The sequence below is a fragment of the Ursus americanus genome, chromosome 7 (genome assembly GCF_024610735.1).
Source record: "Ursus americanus isolate L20-20 chromosome 7, mUrsAme1.1.p, whole genome shotgun sequence".
NCBI classification, from domain to species: domain Eukaryota; kingdom Metazoa; phylum Chordata; class Mammalia; order Carnivora; family Ursidae; genus Ursus; species Ursus americanus.
This window is the reverse complement of record NC_142133.1, coordinates 73,850,042-73,871,500: the sequence shown is the minus strand read 5'-3', so window position 1 is coordinate 73,871,500 and position 21,459 is coordinate 73,850,042. Positions and strand designations below refer to the sequence as shown.

Sequence of the window (21,459 nt, the reverse complement as noted above, 5' to 3'; positions counted from 1 at the left end):
CAAGATACCTAGATGCAGAAGAAGAGCTTTAGGACAGAGGACAGCAGAAGGGAACGCCAGCAACTGGAGAAAGATGCACAGGTGCAGGGCCATCTCAGGGTACCGGCACGCCTTCGTGACTCCTGATCTTGTCGGGGTGGGTGCCCCAGGGCCAGCTTAAGGAGATGAGCTAGATACCAGCACTGAGGACACCGAGCCCCTCTGTAGATCTTTAGTCATCTGGAAGGGGTGTCAGCTCATGTCAGGTCCAAGTTTAATGAAGAAGTTCAGGGAGGTGTGGCCCAGTCCTTACAGATAAGAAGGAAAGTGTCCATAATGGATTGGGAGGAGGTGACAGAGGAGGGAGGTAGGAACAACAAAGAACCCGTGTGTTGGCGGTAAGGCTTGGCAGCCTGTGGCTGGAGCAGTACGGTGGTCTTGGAGGATGACTGCACAATCTGAAAATGCCTCAAAAAATGTTATAGTGAGTGCAACGCAAGCCAGACCTCTGGCACGAGACCTAAATTCCATCCCGGGTTTGCTACTGAAGGACGTCTCCAGCTGCCCTAAGTGTGCATGACCAGGATGGACAGAATGGAACCCGGAGTATTCTTCATCTCCAGTGAATTCTGCACAGAACAGTAACTCAGAGCTACAGCTCAAATCTGCTCTCCCCTGCCTGTCATTCTAAGCTACTCCGGTTCATGCCTAAACACTCACAGACCCAGGATAACAACAGGTCCCACTCAGAATGCAGCTGTAGAACCCAGGGACGTTTCAGATCTATATCCTGGGGTTTTCTCCCCCTTTTATGGGTGTGTGGTGTTAGGAGGCATGACTCTGGTGAAATGACCACCCTTCATACTTGCAAGTATTCTAGAAGCATGCATATCCCACATTCTCTCCACCAACCATGCTGATTACCATGGTGCTGTCTGCTAGAACCAAAGTCAGCTGTTCCTTACCTAGAGCTCTCTCTTGTGGTTCAGGTTCACCAGTCCAGGCTGACGGGACAAAACCGCTGAACAAGCTGGCCGAGGCAAGTCTGGCTCCCAAATCAGGCCCGTGGCCCCCGGAGTCCTGTTGTTTCTCTGTCGTCAAGTGAGTGATAATCTGCTAGAAGGGAATGCAAGTCATGTTACTTTGAGAGGCCATTTCCTGTTCTCTTCTAGCAATAATACGTTTGTTAAGGAGAACAGAGAGAATTCCAGAATTACAGGTTACCAGGGCTACAAGACATTGATGCCATCACCACTTGTGTGGTGCCTTCGTTTTGTAGTCGGGGAAACTGAGGCTCGGAAGCAAACAGCCTCATTCAAGGATTCAGCAACTTGGAGAATTCCATTTGGAATATGTCTCTGACTCTCTGGCCTTTGGAATTTTTTAAAAAGGAGCTTCACGGTCAGGCTGACTTCTCAAACAAGTGGTCATTGACCCTGGTTGGGAAGTCTTTTTTTTTTTTTTTTTTTTTTTAAGATTTTATTTATTTATTTATTTGACAGAGATAGAGACAGTCAGCGAGAGAGGGAACACAAGCAGGGGCTCTGGAGCAGGCTCATAGCGGAGGAGCCTGATGTGGGGCTCGATCCCATAACACTGGGATCACGCCCTGAGCCAAAGGCAGACGCTTAACCGCTGTGCCACCCAGGCGCCCCCCCCTTTTTTTTAACAGATTTTCAAAAAGGGAGGCAGGACTTTTTCCAGATTGCTGTTTTTGTAATTTTGCCCCTGGGAGCTAAATGAGTGAAACAGTCCACCTCAGGCATGTGGTTGGGACTGTTCTATTTCCCATCAGAAAAATATTGTTATGGAATAGCAGGCCCCAGGAGCACAGTGGTGGGTGGGCTTTGTGTTTCAATGATTTGTGCTCAGCCAGCAGATCTCTCTGTCTCTTTGTCTTTCTCACTCTCTCTCTCCATGTTTCAGGAAAGCACAGTAACAGATCTGGATCCTCCTCCCAGGGGTATCATTTATTATGGGATTTTTCTGGCTACTATATATTTGAACAGCCACTCCTCTGTGCAGAAAACCAAAACCCAAGAGGGGATCTCACATTTATTAAGCAAATAAGATCTGCCAGGCCTACCGTATGAATCTTACAGATATATTTCCCTGATCTGTCCTCAAATCTTACAGATACATTTCCCTGATCTGTCCTCAAAAATTCCCCGAGATAACCGTAACTCCATTTTTTCCAAAAAATGAACTTGAATCACAAGGGAGAGCTCTAGGTAAGGAACAACTGGCTTTGGTCCTCGCTAGGGAACCGAGTTTCAGAGAACCAGAATGATCTGTATAGTCATAAGGAGAATAAAGTGCAGAACCAGAAATAAACTCCTATCTAACTCCCACATCAGTGTTTTGTCCATCTAAACTAGACTTTAGTTATTCGGCCAAAACACTAGCAGTTGTCTTATTTTTCCAGTGTTTTAGCTTGAATGCAGGAGAAGGTTCTTTGGAAACTATGAATTGTTGCAAGGACATGAAGGATTATTCCTGTTAGATTCTGTTTCAGGCAGGGGACTCTAAAGGCCAGGCTTCCTGCTGGGCTCCCAGCAGAAGCTCCAGTGCCCCAGAGAAGCTGAGCCTGTCCCTGGCTCCCAGCAATGAGAGAGGGCCCATCAGGAAATCATGATTATCTACGCTCTGAGCATTGTTCCTGTTCTCAGACAACATGGGACAGGGCTGGAGAGCCAGGCTAGGGGGTGGAGAAAGAGGAAGAAAAAACAGGAAGTGAAGGGGGGGGGGGAGGAAGGAAATGATATGGAAAACACAGCAACTCTGAAAAGTCCTTGGCCTGATGAGAAAGTGAATCCTGAGCCGGCATCTGTGGGGCTGGCCCTGCATTTTGGGAAACCAGGTCATGGAGGAAAAGGGGGAGAGAGGTTTGTCTCCTCTGGATTTGGGGTTGTGTTTGTAAAGTCCCATCACAGAGCACAGCCCAAGGAAAAGGGAGCCCAGACACAGGGGCTGTTTTCTGTGCGCTTGGGTGTAGACAGTGAACAAGGTGAATTTCTGAAGAAGGACCAGGGGGCAAGACCGCATCCCTCACCTCTTGCCGATGCGCCACAGAAGGACCTGGAAACAAGAGAGAAGAAGTTGAAGTGATCGGGTATCAGGGGCACTGTCCCGTCCTTACTGCTTTGTCTCTCAAACATTCTCAAAATTAAAATCCACTTTCAATAATCCAATTTCAGTAGGGACTTGATTCTCCCACTGAGGCCCAGACAGAATCCCACTTTCTTCCACCACAAAACTAAGAGGGTCAGGGGCACTCAGTTGGTTAAGTGACTGCCTTCGGCTCAGGTCATGATCCTGGAGTCCCAGGATCGAGTCCCACATCGGGCTCCCTGCTCGGCAGGAACCTGCTTCTCCTTCTGACCCTCCCCCTCTCGTGCTCTCTCTCTCTCAGATAAATAAAATAAAACCCTTAAAAAAAAAAAAAAAAAACTAAGAGGGTCAGGCCAATAGAATGCTAGGTCTTTGCCAGACTAGGACTCTCTGGTACTTCCAGAATGTTCTCCTACCCATGTTGTCCCCTCTACTTATTTACAGATGCTCCCCAAAGTCCCCCAACTCCCACTGTGCATCATGCAGCACACAGTCACCTGGTTAAGCTGAACAACCACACAAATAGCTAACCCTGATCATGACCTAATCGTACCGCAGCGCTAATACTGTCAGCACTTTCCAGCGTCCTGATGGGGACCAGGAAGGGGCAGGTAATGAGGAGCCGTCTGACAGGCAAGCCCAGTCCCAGCCACACTAGCAGTTCCCAAACTGATCGTGCGTCTGGAGAAGCTAACAGAAAGTACAATTCCATCCTGGAGTGGCGGTCAAAGCTTCTGGAGAGTTTTGATGTCACCATCTTGGCTCTGGTCCACGGACTAGCATTTGGGTAACTTATGATCCTATCCAGCCCTCAGCACACCCCACCTCCTTCCATGCTACGGATTTGGTCACAGAGGTCCTCCCAGGGAGGGGCTCGCTCTGAGGATCTGCCCTCGGTTCTGTAAATTACTCCCCCGCCATCCAAACAAACAAAGTAAGCCGATCTTTGAGAGGAGTCCAAGCTTTTTGAAGTGATGGCTGGTAGTTTCCTGTTTGAGTCACCCCCTGGGCCAGATGTCCCTCAGAGAGAACAGAGGTCAAGCAGGGAAGGACACTTACAACTCCCGTCTCGGGTCCCCACAAGCGGCACAACCTCACACAACCCCAACGCCGAGCGGCTTCTGTTGCCAGCAGCGTGGACCGTGACCGGAGCTGTGGTCACAGTCCCTCTGCTTCATCTGACACCGTCAGGAGCCCTCGCTTCTGTCGCATCCGGCTGCGAGCAGAACACTTCGCACTACCTCATTCTGGGTCATGTTTCAGAGGGGTAATTGCCCCCATTTTGAAACTGGAGAAGCTGAAATCCAGAGACATGAAATGACTTATCCAGGGTCACACCACAGAACCAGGATGACGACAGGCATCTCCTGACCTCCAGTCTATGACCTGTGACATTTCCTCCATGTCATGTGTCCCTGCCCCGTTCAGGGGAGGCACTGAGAGCTCAGAATGGCTGTGTGTCTTCCACTTTGGAAAGGCTCTGGAAGTGAAAGGGCAGGGCAGGGGCAAACCAAAGAGAAGGCAGACGGACGGTGGAAAGGCCAAGCCTGGGTGGGACCCATTGCCACCCTCCAGGCTGAGCAGGTAAGGACTCAAAAGCCCCCCCCTTGGGGGGGGGGGAGCGTGCTGCCTAGAGTCCCAGCTAACCAGCAGCAGAGCCTAGACTCGGATCAGACCTCCCTGCAGCCTCCTTCCCACAGCACCAAGAGCACCTGCCGACCGGAAGAAATAGGCAGGATTTTACGTAATAAAAATAACTCCCATTCAGCAGGTACCTAAAGTACCTCAGGTGTGGTTAAGCTGAGAGACCCGTGACACCTCCCAGCAACCACATGAGGGAGGCACCACTCTTGCCCCCTTTTCCAGATAAGGACACTGCAAAGAGCCAGGGGATAAGCAAGGACCCGGGGAACAGAGGACACCTTCCTTCAAGAGGCACAGGAAGGGAGGGAACTCCCCAGGCAGAGAACACGGAGAGGTGCCTCGCAGGCCCACCCAGGAATCTGGACCCTGCCCCCTCTCAGGTGGCAACCCCCCCAAGTCAGTTAGCACCGGTAAATGACCTTCTGGCCTTGGTGTTTTATACAGTGCTGTTCACGGGTGGAGGAAGTAGGCTGGGCCGAGGACGGCCAGCGAGGGGAGAGTCATCAGGGCAGGCGGAAGCGAGGATGACGTCCTGGGAACCCGTCTCCCATATCACAGAGGGATGAATCCACTGAGCAGAGGCGCGAGGGAGACTCTGCTGAAAGTCCTCACCTCGAACAGTGCGCACACTCCCAGGGACACTAGGTTCTGGGGATGCTGCTTGCTTTCAGTCTCACAAAGACCCTGGGAGCAGGGCAGGACGGGGATCATCCCTCACCATGTCACAGACGGAGAGACTAAAGCCAAAATAACAACGGTCATGAAATAACATCAATAACAATAATAATAACAATAATAATAATGGCAATGCCATATGTTGGTAGCTTATTATGTGTCAAGAAATAAGCACTTGCTTGACATAGGTTATTTCCTAATGACACCAACTGTTGAGTCTGTATGATTACTCCCACTTTATAGTTGAGATAAGCTACATAATTTCCTCAAGGTCAAAAAGCCAGCAAGCTATGAGAAAAGATCTAAACCGCTATCTATTTGACATTTGGGCCCATGATTTCACCTCGAAGCTGCATGTGCTCTGAGACAGTGACAAGCCTTGGTCACAGCGGTACAACAGCGCTCACCCACAGCCACCTTTGGAATCACACAGGTACAGAGTTGGTTTTTTTTTTAAAGATTTTATTTTTTATTTATTTGAAGAGAGAGAGACAGCCAGCGAGAGAGGGAACAGCAGCAGGGGGAGTGGGAGAGGAAGAAGCAGGCTCATAGCAGAGGAGCCTGATGTGGGGCTCGATCCCAGAACGCCGGGATCACGCCCTGAGCCGAAGGCAGATGCCCAACCGCTGTGCCACACAGGCGCCCCTGGGTACAGGGTTTTATTCAAATATATCAACCACACCGTGTCTCTACTAAGTGCACACACAAGGTGACACACAATTAGGGTGACCACGTGATTTATCGGCCAAACCTAGATCCTTCTGAGAGTGGAAAGGGGGATATTAATAATGCCTCTGGGACAACAGACAGAAAGCAGGATTGTCCCAGGCACACAAGACATCTGGTCAACCCTAATATAATCTACAGCCCCATGGGGCTGGTTATTTTTACGCCTAGTTGGGTTGAACTCTCCTGGATGATCCCCTGTTTTCCAACCCACACACATGCCCTTTTGCAACCATTCACTCTCCTTTGCTCAGCAGAACGCCTTCTAAATCCGCTGGACTCATAGGCCTTCCATATAAAACAGGCTGATGTAACTTGATTACAGGGCAGTCATGCTATGATTCAAGAAGCAAGGCGTGACGAGTTTTGGCAATATATTTTAAAAGGACCATCGGGTCCTTGTGCCCTCACACCCAGAGCCTGCATGTGCAGCCTCTCTGATAACCAGCCAGTCCCCCAAATGTGAGGGCTCAGTGGCTCTCCTCTCCAGGGCAGCCAAAGGCAGCCGGACAGGCAACCAGTGTGGGAGCAGCCAGCTAGCCTCACTGGAGAAACTGAGGTCCACTGACAGGGTGCAGGACCCGCTTCCTCAGGGTCAGCATTGCTAGAACAAGCCAGCCTTTCTCCACGACCAGCAGGCACTGACCCTGCCTCGGGGTTGGGGGGGGGGGGTAGTGCTGACCTGGAGCCTTTGGCCAGGGATCTGGCCCGGGGAGCAAGGCCTGTTTAAGAATCAGGCCATAGCGGGTTCTCTGAAGAGACTGTTTCTGGCATTCATTTAATCAAGGAACATCACAGCATTTGTAGTCCAGCAATTTCTGAGGGCTCTAGAGAAGCTCACGGGGCTGAGGAAGCCTACCCATGCCTGAAGGGACTGCTCTCGGAGGCCCCGGCCCCAGGCCTCATCCTGCAGTAACACAGAGAGCAAGGACTGTTATCTGCTTCCTGTAGGAGCTTCTGCAAGTGATGATATTTAAATAATAGGTGAGATCCTTCTTTCTAAATTAGGTCACTTTCACGAATTGTGGGGGTTAGGGAGTGACTTTTTGCGGGGGGCCACCAATAAACCCGCTACCGCCATTGGTATCATCATTATTACTATTAATATGATTGTCAATGCCATTCAGGGGATCCCTGAGTTCCAGAGAAGGGGAGGGACTTGTCCAATGCCACCCAGCAGGTAGGTGGAAAAGCCAGGACTGGACACAGTTCTCCCGACTGATTCTGGTTTCTTGCATCTTGGCATGTAGCCTCTTGTGCTGGGAACACAACCTGGGAGCAGGCCGGAGTCCAGATGGTAACAGTACAGAGTGCCTGGGCTCAGGCAATCCTAGACCGTCAGAGGTCAATGAGTGGATGATGGTGAGGGGAACAATGCATGACCCTCATCTGCACTGTGCACTGACTATGCGCCAGGCCCTGTGCTGCAGATCATGTGGTCTTCCTGGAAACAGCGGTGCTCCCCTTAGCCTCATCATGCAGATAAGGACCTAGAGAGCAACTGAGAGAGGCCAAGTGAGCAGCCAAGTTGGCAGTGAGCTGGCGGCAGGGGTACACAACTGAGCTCAAGTTCAATCTCTAGTGCCACGTGCTACAGCCCACAGCTGGCATATCTGACATAGGGTAAGAGGGTCATCACCAGCGGCAGGCAGTAGCAGAAGCAGGACATGAGCCCAGGTCTCTACTCCCAAGCTCGCATCTGTTCCATTTCCCAGGGTCATGGCTTAACATCTGTCTGTCATCTCTGTCACACCTCAACAACCATAAGGTAAGTACCCGCCACGTGGATGGCAGGAGGACACCAGCTTAATTGGCTGGACCCGTCAGAAAACTCTGCCCAGTTTTTCAAGAAGTTCACATCTCGCTCTCTGCACACCACCACAGTGGCTCCCTCGTCTTCCAGAAGAAGGTATTTTACAGTGCTGATCACATCAACCAGAGGTCCACCTCTGGGGTGGGTGGGGGGAGACACGTCTGAAACTGAACGGCCATCCGAGTGTCCTCTCCCTGATAACCCTGAATGTCAGTATCATTAAATCCCAGACAACAGGAGAATGTCAGTATCATTAAATCCCAGACAACAGGGGAATGTTCACCTTCCCTCCTCCCTTCCTGGGCTGCAACCTTTCTGGAGGGAAAGGGGCACAACCCGACAGGTTCGAGGCTGACAGCTGCCTTGTCTCCACAGGCAGGAGGCAATAAGACAGAGACAAACAGTCCAGCCTGCAGAGGCCATGCCCGACCATCTCCAGTGACACAAGCCGGGAGGACACCTTGATGTGGCAGGAACATTTTATAGGCAGTCAAGGAAACCTGGGTCTACTCCCAACTTGGCCTTGGCTGGGCAGTGTGACCTGTTCTTCGTCACTGCTTCTCTCTGATCTTCACATGGAAAGTCTATTAAATGCAGATCTTTCAGCAATATACACCAGCAGCCTCTCTGGGCCACTTTGAAGATCAAATGAGCTTTGTCTTCTAAAGTATCAAAGCTACTTATGTCCGTGTTTTCTTTCTGCCATTGGACAGGGAGCTGGTTAAGAGGAGGGGCATGTCTTACTCATCTTTATAGGGTAGTTACAGCTATTGTAAGTAGCCCAGGGTCCCGCACAAAAGGTAAGTATCGATGGTGGAATTTGTAAAATTTGGCTTCCTCGAAGGCTCAGCATGGCTGGGGAAGAAGGAAAGAGGTAGCAGAGACAGCAGGAAAAGAGGCTGGTGTCACGCTGTGAAGGACTTTACCCACACTGGCACTTCTGTGATGTTGACCGTGAGTTAGGGCATCAAATACTTTTCTAAGTGGTAGTGGGAGGATGGGGCCGTGGTAAGAGCCTGGGGTCTCGAGCCCATCAGCTGTGAACTATACTTCTTTGCACCTTGGCCTCTCTGTCTGTCCATTTCACGCGAACTTAAGCAAATATAACTGCTGCAGTAAGTGGGCAACGCTGACCTGGACGATGAGAGTAAATGATTGCTCCGAAGTTCAAGGCCAGGGCTGCCCAGAAGTAAAAAACTAAGAAACGGTGCTAGGGCCAGATCGCACTGAGCATAATCTGAAAGCCGATGTGGCTGGGGGCATTTGCTGCCCAAGTTCCTGACGACTGTGGTTGTTCCAGCACACTGTGCGAACACCTGCGGCTCTCACGCTCCCAACGCCACCTGTGTCTCCCACGGCCAACGCCATCCGAGTGCCACAAACCATCAGTGAACTCCCCACCAGCCCCTGGCCTACAACAACGGAGGGTACTTTTTAGGTGGCTTCTGTTGGGTGTTCTATAGGGACAGCACTGATGCCTTGAGACCGAGGGAAGGAAAGCACTGTGGGTTGAGAACTGGGCTAGTGAACTGGGCTCCCGTCTCTGCTTTGACCCCAAATCTCTAAGACATGGGGCAAGTCCATCACTGCCTTCTGTATAATGAAGAAGTCCTTTGAACTCGGGACTCTTGATGTCTAGAACAGCCCATCAATGGAGCCCATCAATGGAGTAAGAGCCTAACCCAGGATATATACAGCCATTTGAGAAAGTGATTTTCTTACAAGGCAGGCCTCTGCTAAACTACTGGGCAAATGGACCCCTCCAGCAGCGTGGCCCAATCCAAATACAAAGGGATACGCTGAGGTCCAGAGGGTGCCTGGTTTCTGTCCTCGCGCTACCAATTCCCGACGGTTCCTCCCGGGTGAGGCATGTTCCCTTCTGAGCCTGTTTACTCACGTGAGCCTCAGAGGTTATGCTACCTCGCTCATGCCGTTTCCCAGCAAACTCTTGTTTCCTGACACTTCACAGGAAGGCCCAATCTCAGGTACCTCGGATGCTGTGAGATTGGCCATCCTTCGCCTCGTGGACAGGGACAGACGTACTTTCACGAAACTGGCAGGTGAGACAAAGGGGCATTTCCATCCTTCTTAGTAAGGGCAGAGGGTCAGCGTCACCACGGGGAGGAATGACTGAGAACGTACCTGCGACAGCTGGGAGACGGCTTATCGCGGGGGACCACGGTCACCCTGGCCCAGGCAGACAAACACTGGGGACTGCGCTCCCACAACAGCGCAGCTGCTCCCTTCCTGGGCCCCCCACCGCGAGGCAAATCAGGAGTCATCCATCAGCAGTCAGCGCGGCCTTCATCCTCAAGGCTCAGAGGGACGGCGCCTTCCTCAATAGCACAGGGCTGTGGGGTGGGGGGTGAGTGTATGCACCCCTCGTCAGGGTCCCAGGCACCCCACACCTCGCCAAAGGCAAAAAAGCAAGTGGGAGCTACAGACAGGAAAATGCCTGAGATCCAGGCCCCGTGGAAACTGACCACAAGAAAATGAGCTTTTCCTGTGAGGCCCACCACCTTCTAACAGAACCCACCTTCCTAAGCCTCATACTCAAGTCCCTTCCTCACCGGGTCCTTTACATCGCCATCCTTCCCACAAGTTCTCAGTTTAAGCCCAATGGGATCAACCGCAGTTTCGTGTTTTCTTGCCCATAGACTTATACCTCCATACATCTCCATCCTTCCAAGTCTGATGCAGCCTCGCCTCCTCCAGGAAGTCTTCTCTGATCCTCTTCTGACCTCTCCCTTCTCTGAACTCTCATAGCCTTTTCTCTCTGCGCCACTCCGCATCAGTGCCTGTGGGTGGCGTTCTCCCTTTATGACTGGCCTTTTGTACCACCCCCTAACTGGTGTCATCCTGCCTGGACTCTGGCCCTGTGCTCCGCAGGAAGAACTTTCTAAAGCACACTTCTGATGATGTGCCTTCTCTTTAAGCACTTCTCACCGCCTTCAGGATAAAATCCAAATGCCACGGCACGCTCCCACCCTTCCCGTGGGGCTACCCACATTCCAGTTACACTGAACTGCTTCCCAAGGTGATGTAATGAGGTGGTACCAAAGTTGGGATGAGAACCCAGGTCTTCCGATAACCCAACTGAGGGTTCTTCCCACACTCCTCGCTCCCCCAGGTCTAAGGCTAGACCAGAGAGAAGGAGCGTATGGCACCGAACCATGGCCAAGGTGAAAAAGCCAAGACCAGCTAAGCCCTCAAGGCTGATGAGCTTATACTGTTAGGACAACCAGTCAACCCTTCAAGCGACCGAGGAGGGGCATATGCACCCAAGGCTCCAGACATAAGCTAGTTCTCCTTTCCCAGGTGTAGAAACTGAGGCTTACAGAAGGCGAAGTTTATATCTGGACTAAAACTCTAGCCTCCCTACTCCCACCCCCCAGAATGACGTGTCCAACAGCCCTGTGGCCATCACTCCCTTGTACCCCCAGGTACCTCGCACTCGATATGATGGATGCCGACCAACAGCCTGAGCTCCTTCCCAGGAGTTGGCGCTATCCAGGAGACCCGACTGACGAGCTCCCCAACGTTTCTGCTCTAAGAAAAGAGCTGTCCTGCTTCTGCAGTTCCTTATGTGGACAGACTATGAAACCAAGTGCTGATTTAACAGGAGAGGGAGAAAATTCCACTCTAACTATTCTGTACTTATCCGAAGAGGTGATCAAAGCCTTCACCAGGCTAATACTTCCCCACAGCACCTCCCAGTATAAGTGTATCTGCCGATGGCAAAGAGGGAAAGGGATAGAGGAGATCCAGGAGAGAGCAAAGCTACCCGAACAGAAGCACACGGGGCCTAGTGGCATCCTGGAGACAGCTGGCACCAGCCGGCCACAGCCAATTATGCGTGTCTCCTCGCAACTTCCGGTCAGGGATGTGCGTTGAGAAGAAACCAGCCAGGGTGGGGGTACTTGCCCCATGACATTGCAACCACTCCTCATCAGGTTGGCTTTGTTTTTGTTTTTTCCCAGAGAACCAGTTACTAAACATTGGCCAGCACACCACTGAGCGGATCCACAGGAAGGACGCTGGGTTGGGAAGAAGGGAGACTTAAATGATGACCTTAGCTCTTTCCCTGACTCGCTGTTGGACGGGCAAGTCCTCCCTTCCTGGCCCTCAATTACTTTAGCTATAAAAGGGGAGCAAAAAATCCTTACGCATAACCATATAAACCAGGGCAACGGACAGAGGGTGCTTCAGTAAATGTGAAGTCTGAGGATGTATTTGGCAATGTCTGTGGACGTTTTCGGCTGTCCCAACTGGAGGCGTGCGGGGGGTTCCTGGCAGCCAGTGTAAGAAGCCAGGGATGCTGCTGAACATCGGCTAAAGCCCCAGAGAGTCTCCCACAGTACAGACTTATTTTGCCCAAAATGTCAGTAGTGCTGAAGCTGGAAAACCCTGACGGAAGATATTCGAACACAGTGGCCCATTCAAGTTCCCTAAACACATCGGCATCCGGGAGAAACATTCAGGGGACTTGGATCAGCTTGCAGGCATCCTACCTAAGACAGCCGATGGGTGCGGAACATTTGAGATGCAGGTGGTGGGGAGAGAGGACCAGCACAAGATATGGTGCTGGGCACACAGTACGTGCTCAATAATGGGTTGTGGGAAAAGCAAATGGGTTTGAAACCATGCTGTGCTCTTTCCAGAATGCCCACACTCCAGTGCGCACGCGGACCAGCCCCCCCGCCCCAGGTGACACCAGGTGGAAGAATGTAACTAACACAATTTCACCTCCTCTGGGAGGGAAATGGTGTCCAGTTCCACCCCTGGAGACTCCGGTTAGACAAATAATCACCAGTCTGGCCATCACAACAGCCGTGGTCAGAAGAGCAACTTTATTAAAGTCACTTTCTAATAGGAGTTAAAACATCTTGAAAGGTGAGGTTTTCCACCTCCTCTGGGGAGACAATTGTTAAACACACACAGCAGGCAGCCTTGCTTTCGACACATTCAGAAACCACTTTTTTAAAAGACAATCCTTTTATCCCTTCCACCACATGGGATTGCAAATGCATTTAGCACAAGCCACCCGAAGCGGAAACCGTGTTGGGTAAGATCGACTCCAGGCGTTGTGGCCACCGTGGGGAGCCGCAACGGAATCAGCCCGGGGCGGGTACAGCCCAGACGCTCACAGGGAAAAAAAGCCATGGCAGGCCACACATCAGCTGTCCCTGAGCCTCTGGGGCCTTGAGTCCCTGGGGCCTTGGGGCCAGGCTTAGCCACAAGCCCTTTCTGGAAAGCCCCCGAGAATCTCCCAACTCCCTGTCCCTGCACTGGGAGGAGCGGCTCATTTCTCAAGGAGTACATGATAGGACAGACGACCTCCCTCCGTGTCTCCCCAAAGATCTGAATCTGACCCTACACCATCTAACTCACAAAACCCTTTAATTAAAAGCCCAAGGGTTCAGAGCTAATTCTAGATGTGGCAGGACCCAGCGGCTTCTCAGGCACCAGAGCTGCGAGCAGAATAATGAGGGCAATTTGGCCCTTCCTGGTCTGTGAATGACAACTCACTCAACTATAAATTAGACTCACAGGATGTCAGAGCTGGAAGGCACCTGGGCAACTGTCTGCCCCGCCCCCTGCACCTTGTGCACGAGGAGCTGGCAGCCCAGGGGAGGGGGCGGACTGCCCCAGGCCCGCTGCACCGTTTCTTACTGACTCAGGCTGATGCAGTTTTCTTGAGTGCCCAGAAGATGCTCTTGTTCAGGTCTCTCTGCTAAACTCCAAAGCTACTTGGAGCTCGGGAACGAGCTGGTTATAATCCAGGCAGAATTCACAGATGGGAGTAGAACCACTTCGGGGAAAGAAATTTCAAAACCGCTTACTGAAACCAGCTCTGTCCTTGGCTGCGTGTGGCCTTTTCCAACCCTCATCTCTCATTTCATTTCTCACATCCACACCCTGGCAACACGGGTCTCATTATGCCTGTAACAGAGATAAGGCAACCGAGGCTAAGAGAAATAAGGAAATGTGTGGAAGGCCAAACAGCTAGTGATTTTTCTTTTTTATTCTGATGCTTGTGCCGTGAACCAATTCTTTTCTTTCTTTTTTTTTTTTAATTTAAAGTTATAATATCTAAAGCAACACAAGGATGACTTTCTTCTTCAGTAATGGTAAAATCACTTTGCTATATTTTTAATAATCTGATTTATTGGATTGGAAACTGGACTTTTTTCATACTATTAATGCTCAATAGTTTTGAATATCCTTTAGGAACCAAGTACTTTACAAAATAATCTTTTGTTATTAAAAAATAGCTTCATACAACGTCTCTCCCTCATTTTACTGAGACAGATACAAAGGCTCAGATCATTTAGGTCAATTTCCTGAGATCGCACAGATCACCCACTCACAGCAGAAGTGGGATTCTCACGCAGGTCTGTCTGTCTGAATTCCGCATTCCTTCTATCCTAATGGCCTGCTTCTCCCCCAGCGACTTTGGTGACTCGGTGCTAGATCAGACACCACAGATCCTGGTCACCAACCTTCTCAAATGCGTCAGCTGGGCACGGTACCAAAGGCCTGGGTCAGGGGAGGTGACCAATGGGGCGGCAATGGTGACCTCATCTAAGGGTCGGAAAGCAGCCACACACCTGAATGGTACACAGGACCGTCACCAAGCCCGGCCTGGTGGGCTGACTCCTCGTCTGGACTGCATCCAGAGGGAGACTGACAGGGAGGAAGAATCCCACCAAGGCCCACCCTGCAGCTTACTGCTATCTTCCCGAATTTCTCTGGGGATGAAGATTCTGAGAGCAAAGTGGGGTGCCTCATTTATGTTTGCTAGTAACCCCTGAGCTACCAGAAAAGATAAATATGTGAAATGACAATGAAGATACAGTGTGGCAGTTGCTGTGAAGGGAAGGGTGGGCTGATGTGACAGTGCCAGTCATGGATGCCTAAGCCACATGGGGGGACTCTGGGGGATGAAGGATTCATAGAAGGGCCTGCACTGAGTCTGGAATCCACGCAGGATGTAGCCATGGCAATGAGGAACATGCGAGGGAGAGTGCGAAGGGTGGCTGCTCGGGCCCAAGTCACAACGAGGCAACACATACGGACAGAAGTGAGGCTCGTAAAGTAAAAAACTCCATGCACGGAGGTATGGCTGGGACGTAAGAACGTGATGGGGTGCAACGGGAGGGAAGGCTGGACGGAAACTCGAGCAGGGGCTGAGCTAGAAGACAGAGTGCTGGCGAAGCCTTGGAAAGGAATCTCCCCTCCAAACGGGAGCTGGATCATAGGTAGGGTTCACCTTCTATTATTTGGCGCTGGCAGGGTGATACCATCAGGTTCGTATTCGAGACCACATGTATGTGTGTGTGGAGATGTATGTATATTTCACGGCTCTAGTAAAGGTGACCGTAGTCAATTACATCTCCACTCCAGCTTCCAGCTATTTCATCTCTAAAATGCTAAAAACATGGTGTGCCCACCATATCCCAAAGCAGAATAAGAATAAAGGGAGAGAGTTAATAAGAGGATTATTAAAGATTAAAAAAAGATGAGAAGCCTACATAAAGAATTGTAGCCGGCTTCTCTCAGGCTGTCTAAAGGAGAGCTCAGCACTGTGAAATACCCACCCCAGAAGGGTGAATTGGGAGGGAGATTATGGGGCAGAGAACATCCCTTCCTGCAGCCACATGAGTTCTTGTCTGGACGCCCTACCCAGTCCGTCCCCGGGGGGGTGCATCGTGTCCTTAGCACCTGTGTTCTGGGCTAACGTTCTGACACCTTCAAGAGCTCTGAGGAGGCAAAAAAGAAAACACCAGACACCTGCCTTTCCTATTTACCCAGTGGATGGCTCCAATTTCAGATGAAAGAATTATTTTCATAAAGCCTTTCTTGAATCTGAGAGACTACACAGGTGGGGAAAGCATAGCTGATATTCTGATGATGGTAAGGTCTTTGTCATAAAGCATGGGTGTACAAATGCCCAGTTCACGTGTTGCCCTTCTCACTCAGCCCTGGCTCTGTGGGTGTCTGACTCTTGCTGAAATCAGACAAGACAAAGCTGGAGCAGGCTGCCCGCCTGAGTACCTGGAGCTCAGGGCCAGTGTGTGGGGGACAAAAGCTCCCTTCCGAAGGGAACAGAGCAGTTTCCAATCATTGCACAATTACCTTTATTAGCATAACGTCTCCTCCTGCATTTTATAGAACACTTTCCTTTTCCATCTAAGGAAGAAGGCAGAGACCGAAATTGCTGCCACCGAGGGGAAAAAAGATGTCTGTAAAATTTAAACCATGGGGCATTTGTTCAAGACTCTTGGGTAATGATGTCTCTTGATATATAATTCATGAAAGCCTTAAAGCTTGGCCTACTTCTGACACAGAGATCATATATTTTGGGGAAGTCAGGGAGGGGGAGAGAGAAAATCACTTTTAAATGGTCTTGCTGTACTTTGCCTTTTGAGTAAAGCCAGACAATATTTTGGACCATTCTTCTCTACCATAAGGGCTTCCCTTAAAAAGCTTTTTATTTTTTTTTCCTCTTGTAAATTGAAGAGGCAGCATATCATCCAGTTTCAGTTTTATCTTCTGTAACACTAGATAAAAGATGAGTCTGAATCCATCTGTTAGCACATACAGGCTGGAAACTGTGTGAAAGCAATCTCTTTCCCTCTCTCTCTCTCTCTCTTTCTCTCCACCCCCCCTCCCCCGCTTTGCAAAACGGGGGGAAAAATCCACACTTTTAAAAAATTTATCATCAGCAATCCTACCCAATGCCGACCAGATAGCAGCACTTTTATCCTTTTATGGGCAGATTCAGGAGGAAGCCAGCCTTGCCACAAAGGCTCCTCTCCCTAGGCTGCCACATGAATTGGGATGCTGGCGCTGGCGGCAGGCCAGCCCCCTCCCCCACAGGCTGGGGTTCCAACGTCACCGAAATCAGGGATGATCCCCCGGGGTGCCATTACCTGCTCTGTCTGAGCCCACTGGAGCTGATGCTGGGAGAACAGGAGAGCAGCTCTGGGAGGGTTTTTGTCCTCCGCTACAAAGGCCATGCTCCTGGCGTGGGTTTACCAGGAAAAACGAGCAGGCAGGCCGCCCGGGGCCCCATCTGGGTCACTTGGCATTTCCTATGGCACTGCTAGTCAGGGTGGCACCGTGCATGGCCCTCCCTGGGCTCTGACAACTGCTCTGCCCAACAACTCGGGAAATGCAGTGCGCAGCTGATCAGCCCAGCCGCCACAGAAAAATCAGAGACCGAAGGTTGGAGGTGGCCTGGATGGGCCCTTGCCAGCACTCAGCTCTCCCATCTCCAAAATTACCTCCTCGAAGTGCAGTCTCCGAGTCCAGGAATGCAGAGCTGCTTTGTTTTTTAAATGCAGAAACTGTGTTAATCACAGAGTTCCAAAAATAAGCAAGCTGCGTGTCATTAATGAGGCGAAGCTCAAGCACTCCTGGTTCGGATGAGGATGGGGGCGGAGGGGGAGGTGACAAGTACCAGTGACCAGTGACTGCCTAGGCCACTGCATTCAAAAGGCTCCTGTGGTTTTTTGGGAGGGCCCAGAGCCCCAGTGACACGCCAGGCACCCCGCACTCTTGAGTGCTACATCCTGCGGGTTCTGCCTCTGCTGTGTCTCACATCACCCCTCCTCCCACCCCTCCTCCTCCCGCCTCCCACTGCCACTGCCCTAATTTAGGTCCTTCTTCTCTTTCTTTCTTCTGGACGGTTCTGCACACGCAGCCAGATGACTCTTCCCGAAGCAGCACAGCTATTCCCACGTCACTCCATGGCTCAAAAGCCTTTAATGATTTCCCCGTTGACCAAGATATAAAGCCCAGCCTCTAATTTCTAAGACTCTCTTCATCAGGTCCTGGCCAAAATTCCAGGCCTCGTTTCCCACTTGTCTCTCTCCTTCCCACACCCTATCCTCCAGCTCAGTGCCCCCTTTCCAGCTGTCTCCCTTGCTGTAGGGTTCCCTCGGTCTGAAATAGTTCTCTCTCCTCCTCCTTCTCATTCCCAAATCCTGTTCAGCCTTCAAGACCACATTTAAAGCCCACTTCAGCCATGGACTCAACTTTGACCCCCAGCGGAAATTTCTCTGTCCTCTGAACTTCCACAATTTTATCCGACTTTGTTCGCTTCCCGCTGCTATAACAGAGCCCAGACGCCTTGTTTTTCTCCCTGGACGGTAAGCTATCTGAAGCAGAGGAGTGCGCGGTTGACTTGAACACGTGTGTGCCATCTAGACAGGTCCTGATAGACAAGCGGTGCTCGCCAACGTTACCTAAGTAAGTTAGTGAGGACGGCTCCAGGATTGCAGACGTAAGCTATTCTGTGGGGGCCTGGCTATTTGAACAGACCACGTCGCTGGCTGGGGTGCAGAGGAACATCATGAAAAGAGCACACAGCATTTGGAGGATGAAGGCCGGGTGGGCGGAGCCATAGTGGACCACACCCATGACTTCCAGGAGCCTAAATCCAACGGTAACCTTCACCATCACTAGACCATCATCAATTGTGACACAGTTGAGTCCTTGTCTGTTCCAGAAGTCTTATTTTCTTGGCTCCTAGATCACAGTCTCTTCATTGCTCCTCCTGGTTAATGTCTGTTCCTTCTCAGTCTGTTTGGCTGGTTCCTTGACTTTCTTCCCAAACTCTTCACCTTGGCATTTCCTGGGACTCAGGCCTTGAGGCTCTTTCTTCTCTATCAAGACTCATGCCTTTGGTGACCTTATCCAGTTTCATGGTTTTAAGTATCGCCTCTATTTCATGAATCTCGAATTCATAATTCCAGCTTTTGACCTCTTCCTTACTTGCAATAACCACAGCCAACTCAAAATCTACACTTGGACGCCTACCTCAAATTTATCATGGCCCCGAACTGAACTCCCCGTCTCCTCTCCCGGTGCCGCTCCCCACCCCCCAGTCTTTCTCATCTCAGCTAATGACAATTCCATCCATCCAGTCTCTTAGGACAAAATATTGAGTCATCCCAGCCTGCTCTCTTATTTCACGCTCCACATGCAATCCTTCCAAAAATCCTTCTGGCCTTACCTTTAAAATATAACCAGCATAGATCGTATTCCCTTTAAATTCTGCTTCATTTTTTTTCCATTGCTTTTTTGACCTTCTAATATACTCAAAGGTAATAAATATCACTTTATTACCTTCCCCTGATTTATTATTATTATTCCTTTATTATCCACTTTTTCCCTCACCGATATAAACCAATCCCCAGAGCCTAGAATTATGCATGCACACAGTAGGCATTCAATAAATACTGTCCAAGGCTTGAATGAATGACTTTAGCTCATGATCTCTGAACTGTAGCTTAAAAAATAAACAGCATTTAGCCATAGATAGAGGCATTTGTAGGAGGGAAATGTAAGAAGCAAAGGCCTAGAGATACACACTCCTCGACCATCTTAAGACACAGCAGTGTCCCAAAAGTCTGCCTGAATTATATAAAACCACTGAAGGAGCAGACCTGAACAGTTCCCAACTTGCCAGACCAGCCAAGGAAAGGTTCAAGGGACTTCAATGAATAATGACGCTTTTTTGTAAAAAATAGATACAGTCAAAATGAAACAGAACAGACCAAAGTTGGTAAATAATTGTGTAAAACAACCCCTCTGCAATTTTATTTACCTTACCCATTTTTCACCCTAGGATATTACGAAGAGAGTATCCCCGATTCTGTCTATATTCACCTACAATTCAATATCCTGTGTATGTTGTCAGGACGAGGCCCATGTCAATCTTGCTCCCTGGCATTCCCTTGGTGCCCGCCCAGACGTAGTGTTTCAAAGTATTTATCTGATCAGTGAAGGAATGAGTAAATGCCTTCTGGATGTCTTCTGCCAGGACCAGTTCCACAATATAAGAAAAGAGTCCAAGAAACAACTCTCCACCAGACTTGTCCTTGAGGCAGAAAATGCATTAGCTCTCGCTTGCCCCCAGCACCTAGCACCATGGCCGGCTTCCAGCAGACATTTGATGGATTTGATGCCTAAAATCAAGTTCACCTACCTGCAGACTGAAGTGGTAAAGGGCGCCGACATACATCCCTCTTGTTGACTCTATGCCAGCATCTCAGCCCTCTCTGCTCTGTTGCTGTGATCTGACCCCACGTAGAGCACAGGCCTCGGGGGAAGCGGAACGCTCCACTCAGCTACAGTGTCCACCTGCCCCACAAGGAAGGTATGACGGGAACCAGAAAGGCTCTGCTCTAGGACCAGCCCCTTTAGTGGACGAGCTGAGTCACAGGGGCCTCAGTGTTTGCATCCAGCAAAAGGACATCTTCATAGGCTGTGGTGAAGATCTGCAAGGCCCTTTCAAGGCTGATCTCATTGATCTGAGCCTCGGATGACCATTTCTTCTATGGATACTCCCTGCCACGTCCCCAGGGAGCTGGAGCTGGTCGTGCCATTCGAGAGGCATCTGTCATCCGGGTGCTGTGGCTTAACTACTCTTCTTTATCCAAAGATTCCTCGAAGCATGTTTCCTTCGCAGATGTTTGTGAAGACACTTGCCATTACCAAACTCAGAAGCATGATTAGGGGTTTTGGGCTCTGATTAGAGTCAGGAATTAATGGGGCTGGAGAAGCAACTTCCTTGGAGGCCATACTTAGATAACCACATGTAAAATGAATCCCGCATCGCTGGGCATGCTTTCTTCTACTTTGGGAGTGTCTTTACCATGGAAAGGGTCAATTATTGCTACGGGAAATAAGAAAGTAGAGCAGAAAACTAAAGCAGGATGTTCACTGCCCAGCCACCTGCACGCACACACACACACACACACACACACACACACACGGAGAGCAGAGAGTGGTGGCCACCAGGACTCCCAGAGTCCAGAAGCTGATTGGATTTACCTCCTAACTGGCAAGACTTATCAAGGAAACTGATCAACATCAAAATGAAAAGGTCTAAATTCCCGTTTTCATAGTGGTAGAAACCAGGGGAGCAAGACATTCTTGCCTCTGAAAGTCGTATTTCTATAGAACTTGCCGACATTCCAGGGGACAGGGAAGGTAAACAGAACACACCCACGACAGCAAACGTTCTTTTCACTTTTCTCCAGCACGAGGATACTTGTATGACCAGTAACAAAGATCACCCATGACTTAGGTCCGGCATTTATGTGCCTCCAAGTTAATTAGCTCACTTCTTGGCTTGTATATTAATTCCGCCAATGGCTGAGGTCAGAGGGACCCATCCACGGCAGGTGCAAAGGGTGGGGGACTTGGGGACAGAGGTTTTGGCCTCAACTAAAACATCTTGAATAGGTACTTTCACTCTTCAAAACTCAGTTTCCTTGGCCTGTAAGATGAACCTAACCCGCCACTGAGCCGCTGAGGCCGACACGAGCACCCGTGACAACAGACTGTGTGCGGTGTCCCACACGCAATCGGCCCTCCTCAAAAGCTGCGGAATCTGACTCGAACATCGGCTAAGTCCGTGCCGCTCTGTTCCAGGAACCACACGTAGCCCTCCTTTCCAGGTGGCTGTATTATTGGAAAGCATGATGGAAGACGTT

At 50.3% G+C, this 21,459-nt stretch overlaps 1 protein-coding gene across 4 annotated transcripts in view; it reads right to left on the bottom strand.

Annotated features, from left to right (window-relative positions):
- CYRIA (CYFIP related Rac1 interactor A) overlaps positions 1-21,459 on the bottom strand; it is a 107,703-nt gene that overhangs the window by 64,741 nt on the left and 21,503 nt on the right. For 2 of the 4 annotated variants that reach the window (XM_045807106.2, XM_045807108.2), the window contains exons 2-3: positions 3,032-3,057; positions 945-1,095 (exon numbers count right to left, since the gene is read on the bottom strand). The gene's annotated coding sequence lies outside the window, so the exon portion shown is untranslated. The remainder of the gene's footprint in view (positions 1-944; positions 1,096-3,031; positions 3,058-21,459) is intronic. The other 2 variants (XM_045807107.2, XM_087863849.1) reach the window with 2 other exon arrangements.